This window comes from Mustela nivalis, assembly GCF_964662115.1.
Source record: "Mustela nivalis genome assembly, chromosome: 2".
In the NCBI taxonomy this organism is placed as follows: Eukaryota; Metazoa; Chordata; class Mammalia; order Carnivora; family Mustelidae; genus Mustela; species Mustela nivalis.
Window position 1 is genome coordinate 37,684,744 of NC_139021.1, and position 9,145 is coordinate 37,693,888.

Consider the following 9,145-nt stretch of genomic DNA (forward strand, 5'->3'; position numbering starts at 1 on the left):
TCATCAGTTGTAACAAATGGACCACACTCGTGAAAATGTTAATAATCAGGAAGACTGTGGGCCATGGGGAGAGAGAGTATGCATGGGTCCATTCTGTACATAAAAATGCCCTAGAAAAAAACAAGCTTTGTCGTGTTTTAAGGACTGTAGCAATGCAGTCTGTGGTAAGGTATTAAATAGAAAGGTTTCCTTTCAATTAAAATGGTTGTTCATAGTTAACCAGCATTTCCTAAAAATACGAACACAGGTAAATCAGCAAGGGACAGATTCCACCCCCCACCCTGAAATGTGCTGGAGAAAATGTTGACAGGTGATGAAATTTGTCTAGGATGACGCCTGAATTTAAGTTACCCAATAAAACCAGTTTGTTTTTATGTTATCAAAGAGACTAATTTTTATGCATGGTTTAGATAAAATAAATACCAAATCCAGCTGAAGAAAGGAACACAACCAACACTTTCTGAGCCTTATATCAACCATTCTCAGTCCTATTATTGTTGCTTCCCCCAAAGACAGCTGCAATCCCAGATTTTATGTTAATCATTCTTCTTTGGCTTTATTGTTTGGCCACATAGAAGTTAGGCATACAAATGATCATTTACTTTTGCCTGATTTTGCATTTTATATTAATATACTAAACATGTTTGACTTGCCCTTTTCACTTAATATTATGGTTCAAAATTTTTTAAACGTCTTTTAATCCTGAGTAGATACAAAGGAATATTGACCACACATGCTTCCACCACACAGTTTGAGAAAAAGAACATTCCTATTGCAGTAGGAGACCTGACGTGATGCTCCAGTCCTGTCCACCTCCCACACATCTCAGGAAACCAATGTCCTGAATTTTGCATTTATCATTACTTCCTGTATACGTTTGAGTCATTAAACATTTTCCTTTCCAATTTTCTGAAGTAAAACGTAAAATCCCTTGCATTGTGTTTTGTTTTTAAAGGAAATGTCTTCAACATTTAGCTGCTGAGTGTGATGCTACAGGATTTTTATTATACTCCTTTTACTAGATCAAGAAGGTTTCCTTCTGGGACGCCTGGGTGGCTCAGTTGGTTGGACGACTGCCTTCGGCTCAGGTCATGATCCTGGAGTCCCGGGATCCGGTCCAGCATCGGGCTCCCAGCTCCACGGGGAGTCTGCTTCTCCCTCTGACCTTCTCCTCGCTCATGCTCTCTCTCACTGTCTCTCTCTCAAATAAATAAATAAAATCTTAAAAAAAAAAAAAAAAGGTTTCCTTCTAGCCCCACTTTGCTAGAAGTCCTTTCTTCCCTTCTTCCTTCCCTCCTTCCTTGAATAATTGTCATGAGTACTGTCAATTTTGAAATAAAGATCCCAAAACTCTTGCCCTCAGGGAGTTCAACTTCTAGTGAACAGACAATAAGAAAACTGGTAAATTACCCGTTAGGCAAATTGGTAGTGACAGAATGAGTAGAGGTTACCAGGGGTTGGGTGGAGGGCAGGGGGAGCTATTGCTTCATGAGTACAGAGTTCCCGCTGCAAGTGATGCAAGAGTTTCAGAAATGTGATAGTTACATAACATTGTGAATGTATTTAATTCACTGGATTATGTATCTAAGGATAGCTAAAATGGTAAATTTTGTTATGTATGTTTTCCCACAATTTTAAAAAAGTTAAACAAAAAAATTATGTTAGCTTATGGGGAGCTGTAAGGAAAAGTAAAGCAAGAGGAGTTGGAGAGTGTTGGGGATTACAATTTGTTGTTTTTTTTAAGATTTTATTTATTTATTTGACAGAGATCACAAGTAGGCAGAGAGGCAGGCAGAGAGAGAGAGGGGGAAGCAGGGACCCCGCTGAGAAGCTACCAGAGCCGAAGGCAGAGGCTTTAACCCAATGAGCCACCCAGGAGCCCCGGGGATTACAAGTTTTAAAAAGGTCAGTGGGGGTGCCTGGGTGGTTCAGTGGGTTAAGCTCAGGTCATGATCCCAGGGTCCTGGGATGGAGCCCCGCATCGGGCTACTCTCCAGCGGGGAGTCTGCTTCCCTTCCTCTCTCTCTGCCTGCCTCTCTGCCTACGTGTGATCTCTGTCAAATAAATAAATAAAATCTTTAAAAAAAATAAAAAATAAAAAGGTCATTGGAAAGAGAAGGTGTCACTGAGATGATACTGGAGTTCAAAGTGGCTGTTGAAATTTACTGAATTTTTTCTGTATCTGTAACATCATCATGATTGTTCTCATTCACTTTGGTAATATGTTAAATACAACTGATAAATTTTTTATAATATAGAACCGACCTCCCCTAAAATAAATTCAACTTGGTCAATATATGTGTTTATATATGTTCATGTGTGTGTGTGTGTGTATTTATATGTTTTGTACCCTCAAATTTAGAGTGATACATTTTGTTTAGGACCTTTACATCTATGTTCATCCGTGAGATTGGCTTCTCCCTCCTGGTTGTGAACCATCTATCCTTGAACATTTGATAGAATTTACCTATTAAAAAGTTTGGGCTTGGGGCTCCTGTGTGGCTCAGTGGATTAAAGCCTTTGCCTTCAGCATGGGTCATGATCCCAGGGTCCTAGGATGGAGCCCCACATTGGGCTCTCTGCTCGGCAGGGAGCCTGCTTCCCCCTCTCTCTCTGCCTACTTGTGATCTCTGTCAGATAAATAAATAAAATCCTTTAAAAAAAAAAAAAGTTTGGGCTTGATAGTTTTCTTAAGGGAGAATTTGTGAAATCCTGATTCGATTTCTTTCATGGTAGCAGGAACATTCAGCTTTTCTAGTTTTTCCTTCAGTCAGTTTTGATAATTTATATTGTTGTGGAATTTGCACACTTCATCTAAATTTTCACACTTGTAGGCATTTTTCCAATCTCTTGAATCCCTATATGGCTTATTTAGGCTTCTGTTTTGTTTTTGTTTTTAATCAGTCTTGTCCAGAAGCTTATCAATTTTACTAATCTTTGTACAAAATTGTTGTGAGGCTCTGTTGATCCTTTCTAGTATATCTTTTCATCATAATTCATTTCTGCTGTGATAGCTAATATTTTCTCCAGCTCATTTGTAAAACACCTCTTTCTACTTTTTTTTTTTTTTAAGAAGATTTTATTTATTTATTTGACAGACAGAGATCACAAGTAGGCAGAGAGGCAGGCAGAGAGAGATATTGGAGGAAGCAGGTTCCCCACTAAACAAAGAGCCCAATGTGGGGCTCCATCTCAGGACACTGAGATCATGACCTGGACCGAAGGCAGAGAATTTAACCACTGAGCCACCCAGGCACCCCCTCTTTCTACTTTTAATATCAAGACTCTTATGTGTAAGTGACAGAAACCCAACTCATACTAGTGTAAGTGGAAAGGAATTCATAGGCTTGTGTAGCAGAGAAGCCCAGAGTACAGCTGGCTTTATTTATGCATGCATACTCCAGAAATGTCCTGGCTCCAGCTGTCTCTTAGGGGAACTAGCTGCAGGCCCAGGCATACAGACTCATAAGGTCCTAACACTTGCACTAAGACATCATTTTCCGTTATCTCTGGCAGGAGCTTCCCAGAGAAAGGTCTGACTGGTCCAGCTCAGGTTAGGGGCCCATTCTTAAACCAATCTCCCTGACTGGCCAGGAAATTAGACTAGGCCAGGCTGGGCCTAAGGGGCACAGTTATATAGGTCTTGGCTTCAAATCAAACCCTAGAAAATAAAAGCTAGAAATAAAATACTGGTACCCAAGTTAATCAACTTGTTAGTGGCTGGGTTGTGGTTTTTTTTTTTTTTTTTTTTGGACAGAGATTACAAGCAGGCAGAGAGGCAGGCGGGGGTGGGGAGCAGGAGAGCCCGATGTGGGGCTCAATCTCAGGACCCTGAGATCACGACCTGAACCGAAGGCAGAGGCTTTAACCCACTGAGCCATCCAGGTGCCCCGGCTGGGTTGGGATTTTGAGTCTTCTTTCTACACCAAAGGAGAATCACTAGATTTTGCTAAATGTGAAAAAGAACAATTTATTTCCTGTTAGTCTTTCAAACATACAGAAATAGCAATCTCTTCAAAATGTGTTATCACTAATGGATCATGAGATGTCTAAAAGGAGTCACCCATCTTTCTCGGCTATCGGCAGATTCCTTACCTTTCACAGAGGGTGTGATTTAAAAAATACTTTTCTTATGGAAGGATACAATGAGTCAAAGGTAATTTTGTGTGTTTCTGTAATAAAAACTCAGATAGAAAATACGCCACAAAAAACTTTCAAACATTTTATTTCTAATAAAAATTCAATCAAAATTGTAAATATTGAACCAGCAGTACAAAATAATTCTATAAAAATTTTGGCCATATTTTCCTCTACAGCCAGTTATATTCAATTCTGAGGAAATCATCAAGATTATATAAGAATAAAAACCATTGGTCATCAACAAATATTTACCGAGTGCCAAATTTATACTAGGCTCAGTAGGGCACTTTCTCTGCCTGCTAAAGAGCTTACAGTCTTTTCTATAACATTGGGTTAGCAGTTAGCATTAAAAGTAATTCCAAATAAAATATTAAGTTGCAGTGTTTTTCCCTAAGATATCAAAAAATTATCATAAATTGTGGTCAGCTAAGTGCTAATATACTTGGGCACAGCTTCTCTCCCTATAGCACTAATCAATATTTACTAACATAGCAAGTATTACTGGAACATTCTCTAAAACCTATTATCCCTCATAGAATCCAATGAGGAAAATCCAGAAATGCTGCACTCAGCCGTTCAATAGACTTAAAGTTCTATTAATAGTTGAGCTTTGGCTAACTTTGTATTTTGTGATGCTAACAGGAAAAAGAAGCCCTCCAAAATACATCAACATGGTTTTTTTTTTTTTTTTTTTTTTTAAGATTTCACCTATTTATTTGACAGAGAGAGATCACAAGTAGGCAGAGAGGCAGGCAGAGAGAGAGAGGAGGAAACAGGCTCCCTGCTGAGCAGAGAGCCCGACGCGGGACTCGATCCCAGGACCCTGAGATCATGACCTGAGCCAAAGGCAGCGGCTTAACCCACTGAGCCACCCAGGCACCCTCAACATGATTTTTGACTGACCCAATCATGTGAAACATTTAGATTTCATCTTTTAAAATTTATATTTTTTGAAGTTTCTACCATGAACATGTATTCATTTCATACTAAGAAAAAAGTGATTATTTTAATAATAAATCCCTCCTTGGAATTATCACCTAAATAATCATTATGTCACATTCAAGTATTTAGACGATACCAGTGTTATTTTTACCAAAGACACTTTTTAAACAAAACTCTAATATCCAGAAAACATGAAGCAAATCTGGACTGACTGACTGAATAACTACTATCTATGGTTGAATTAGTTAGTCCATGCTCTCACTGAACTCCTGGGAGGGTGGTGATGGTCAGAAAAGTCACCTTGTGGGGCGCCTGGGTGGCTCGGTCATTGGGTGTCTGCTTTTGGCTCGGGTCAGGATCATGGGATCAAGCCCCGTGTCAGGCTCCTTGCTCTGCGGGGAGCCTGCTTCTCCCTCTCCCATTTCCTTGCTTGTGTTCCCTCCCTAGCTGTGTCTCTCTGTCAAATAAATAAAATGTTAAAAAAAAAAAAAAAAAAAGAAACCCCTCCCAACCCAAAGTCCCCCTCAAGCAGCTCAGCTGCCATAGAAAAGCATCTGTTCTTGTCCTTGAATAATTCTTTTTTTAAAAGTTTTTACTTTTTATCAACATACAATGTATTATTAGCCCCAGGGGTACAGGTCTGTGAATCGCCAGGTTTACACACTTCACAGCACTCACCATCGCACATACCCTCCCCAATGTCCATAACCCCACCACCCTCTCCCTACCATGAATAATTCTTTTTAAATGTTTGGAATCAGGGTTGCATAAATCAACTCAATATAATATGCATTACTTTTTTCATAAATGTGTATAATAGCACGATGATATTTTGCTGGTTACTTTTATTTTAAAAAATCAGAGAACCACCTATGTTCTACAGGAAAAAAAAATGAGGCAGATTTCAAACCAAAGTGAGTATCCCTTTGTCAATTATACTTCAATTCTTTAAAAAAAAAAAAATAGCATCCCTAACTGGTTTCTCAGAACTGTTTTTTTCTGGAAACTGGTGAGGCTTGCTGATCTCTGTTCCCAAGAGTAGGTAGGAAAATCATGTTTATTCATCTCAATTTAGCACATTATTAAACCTTCTTCCACCTTCAAAAGTTATTAAAACCTGGCTTTGATGTCTGGAGACTTCTTTCATTAGTCACAGAAATAATGATATGGGTGTGAGCTTACAGTATTCCCTATACTGTCCAATAAGTCTGCTGAGTGATATCACTGAAATGAAGCTAACAGCCTCCAGTGTGAATCTTCACGGGATTAGTCATGCCAGGGAGTTCCCTAACTTTTGTTGATAGTAACAGCTGGAAAGAGAAATTCCATCCCTGTGAGCTGCTGTCTAGGATTATACTGATTCTGTTTCTGTAATTAAAACCTTGTGAGTGGGGTGCCTGGGTGGCTCAGTGGGTTAAAGCCTCTGCCTTCGGCTTGGGTCATGATCCCAGAGTCCTGGGATGGAGCCCCACCTTGGGCTCTCTGCTCAGCAGGGAGCCTGCTTCCCCCCCCCCCCACTCTGCCTGCCTCTCTGCCTACTTGTGATCTCTCTCTCTGCCAAATAAATAAATAAAATCTTAAAAAAAATAAGAAATAAAAAAAAAATAAAACCTTGCAAGTATAACCAAATGCTCATTAACTTAGCTCCTCTCTGAGGAAGCGAAGAGCTGACAAGAGTTTTAGATTAAATGACACCTTGTGGGCAAACGCTTTGAACCTTTCAGGCACAGCCGTGCCCTGCTATTTGGTGTGGGGAGAGAAAAAGGAGAGGATCGTTCTCCCTTTGCCTTATACATGGGGGTGAGCTAATGAATGGCTTTATGATGTTCACAAGTGGTCAGCAAATCGTCTTTACAAAAGTGAGATGTTTGTAATGTTAGGTGCTCAAACAAGTTTTTGTAGTTTCCTGAAGAGCACTGATACAGACCCTATCAGAGTTATTTGGCCATGACTATCCTTTGCTCTTGGATTCATTAAATGGGGGGGGGGGGGGTAGGGGGTAGGGACAGGACCGGAAGGGGACACGACACCATTTCCTTTGAAAGCCATTCTTATTCTTAATTCAAGGGCAAGTGTGGAACAACAAAAAAGCCTTTGTTAAGAGGGATTTGGGTGTTTTGACTGCTCCAAGCTAGGTTAAGAGCTCCTACTCCAAAGCCCAAATGGAAAAGGCAGTAAAGGTCACAGGTTGGCGACGTATTCCTCTCCTGGTTCCCCCCACCCCAGGGCACAGCTTCTGGGCTCGAGTTCTGGAGGAGACTGGGTATTTCTTAGCCTTGCGACTGGCGCCCTCTGTTGGTAAATCAAACATTCATTCCTTCCTGGGACTGCCGGCTGGCAAATCATTTCTTCACCATTTCCCTCCCACTTATTTGTAGAAAATACTGCAACTAGCTTAGTAGAACACAAATGGGGCTACAATCCTGGGGCTATATAGCACCCCAGGATGAAAGAATCCACCCCCAATGATAGTTCCTCTATTAGTTCATGACAAAACAGCTCAAGCCTTTGGTCCAACTTCTATGTTTTAAATTTGGGGCAAAACTGATGACCTCTTCTCAGAGTGAAGAATGCCCTGGGCTATGCTGTCGGTCGGTCTTGGCAAAAGAGAAAAATTCTAACACGGGAAAGGATAGATTAGTCGTTTTACGTGTACTTTTCACAACACAAGGGCTATGTAAATTCTTATTTGTCTTTTAAAATGTGGATATAAATACACACTTATGTTTTAGCATAGGCATAAAGCATGGCATATATATCACCTTCTTGTGGAAGTAAATGCAAGAAAACTTATCTTTTCATGGAAGGACTAAAGATAAGGGAGGGAGAACTTCACTGCCCATTTTATACCTTTCTGTATTGAGTTTTACTACAGGCACTTATTACTTTATTTAAAAAACTAAATATTTAGATGAGATGTTTCAATTCTAGAATATTCACATATTACGGAACATTTTAATTTGAATAAAAAATACTAATATCATCTAAAAGAACAGTTTCTAAAAACTAGTAGCCACATTAAAGGCCAAAGTATAAAAAGTGCCAGAAATGTATATAAATTTAGATACAAAATCTAAGAATAAATTATTTTAGTAATTAATGGAAATTGATAATAGAATTATTAATTTTAATTTATTATTAATGGAAATTAATAAGTGGGAATTAATGGGAACTAGTAAGATTAATAAACAATTAGAAAACTTGTAACTCTATAATAATGCCTTTGAGACAAAATTCGTTCAAGAACCAGTTCTGAGCAGGTCTCTTTAACACATGCTACCACTAAAAAAAAAACCTACATAACAGAGAATGGACCTTCATGTCTATTAAGTAAACGAAGCCTACTATTTAAGTGCTTCACACAAAGAACAATTCCACCTTTTAAGGTGATCATTCATAGTTACACTAAGTGCTATCATTTTCTCCTTACTAGGTATCTGTTTAAAAATACCTTTTGGTCAGGGAAAACTCCCTTGGATTACAAAAGGCAGCTTGAAAGATGTTATATCTGTTCTGATTTATTTCATTTCCTGGCCACGACATAGTGCCATTTTCAGAACTACACCGAATACACAGCTTGTTACTGAGCTTAGCAGCCCTCATGAAAATGTCAGTGTTACACAAACTGATCTGTAAAATCTATTCTTTTTTAATGAATTCAATGTAAATGGGAGCCCTTGGTATTCATTATTCATTTACTGATTTGACAAATATTTATCAAGCACCTTTTGTGTTCCACTGAAGAGGCTAAATGCCTGCATTAAAGATAGATAAAAGGTTCCTTGCTCTCAACAAAATCACAACCCAGCAACTCAGCAGAAAAGAGGCTGTCACCTACTCAAGCACTTCCTCTTGCTGTCTACTTCTACTCTTTAAAGTCACAAACATAAACTAATATTAAAATCAGAATAAAGATGATAATTCTTCCCTGTAGCCTATATTCTTGAAATTACTTACAGATCATCCTAGTAGTCATTTTTTTTTTTTATTTGACAGACACAAGTAGGCAGAGAGGCAGGCAGAGAGAGAGGAGGAAGCAGGCTCCCTGCTGAGCAGAGAGCCC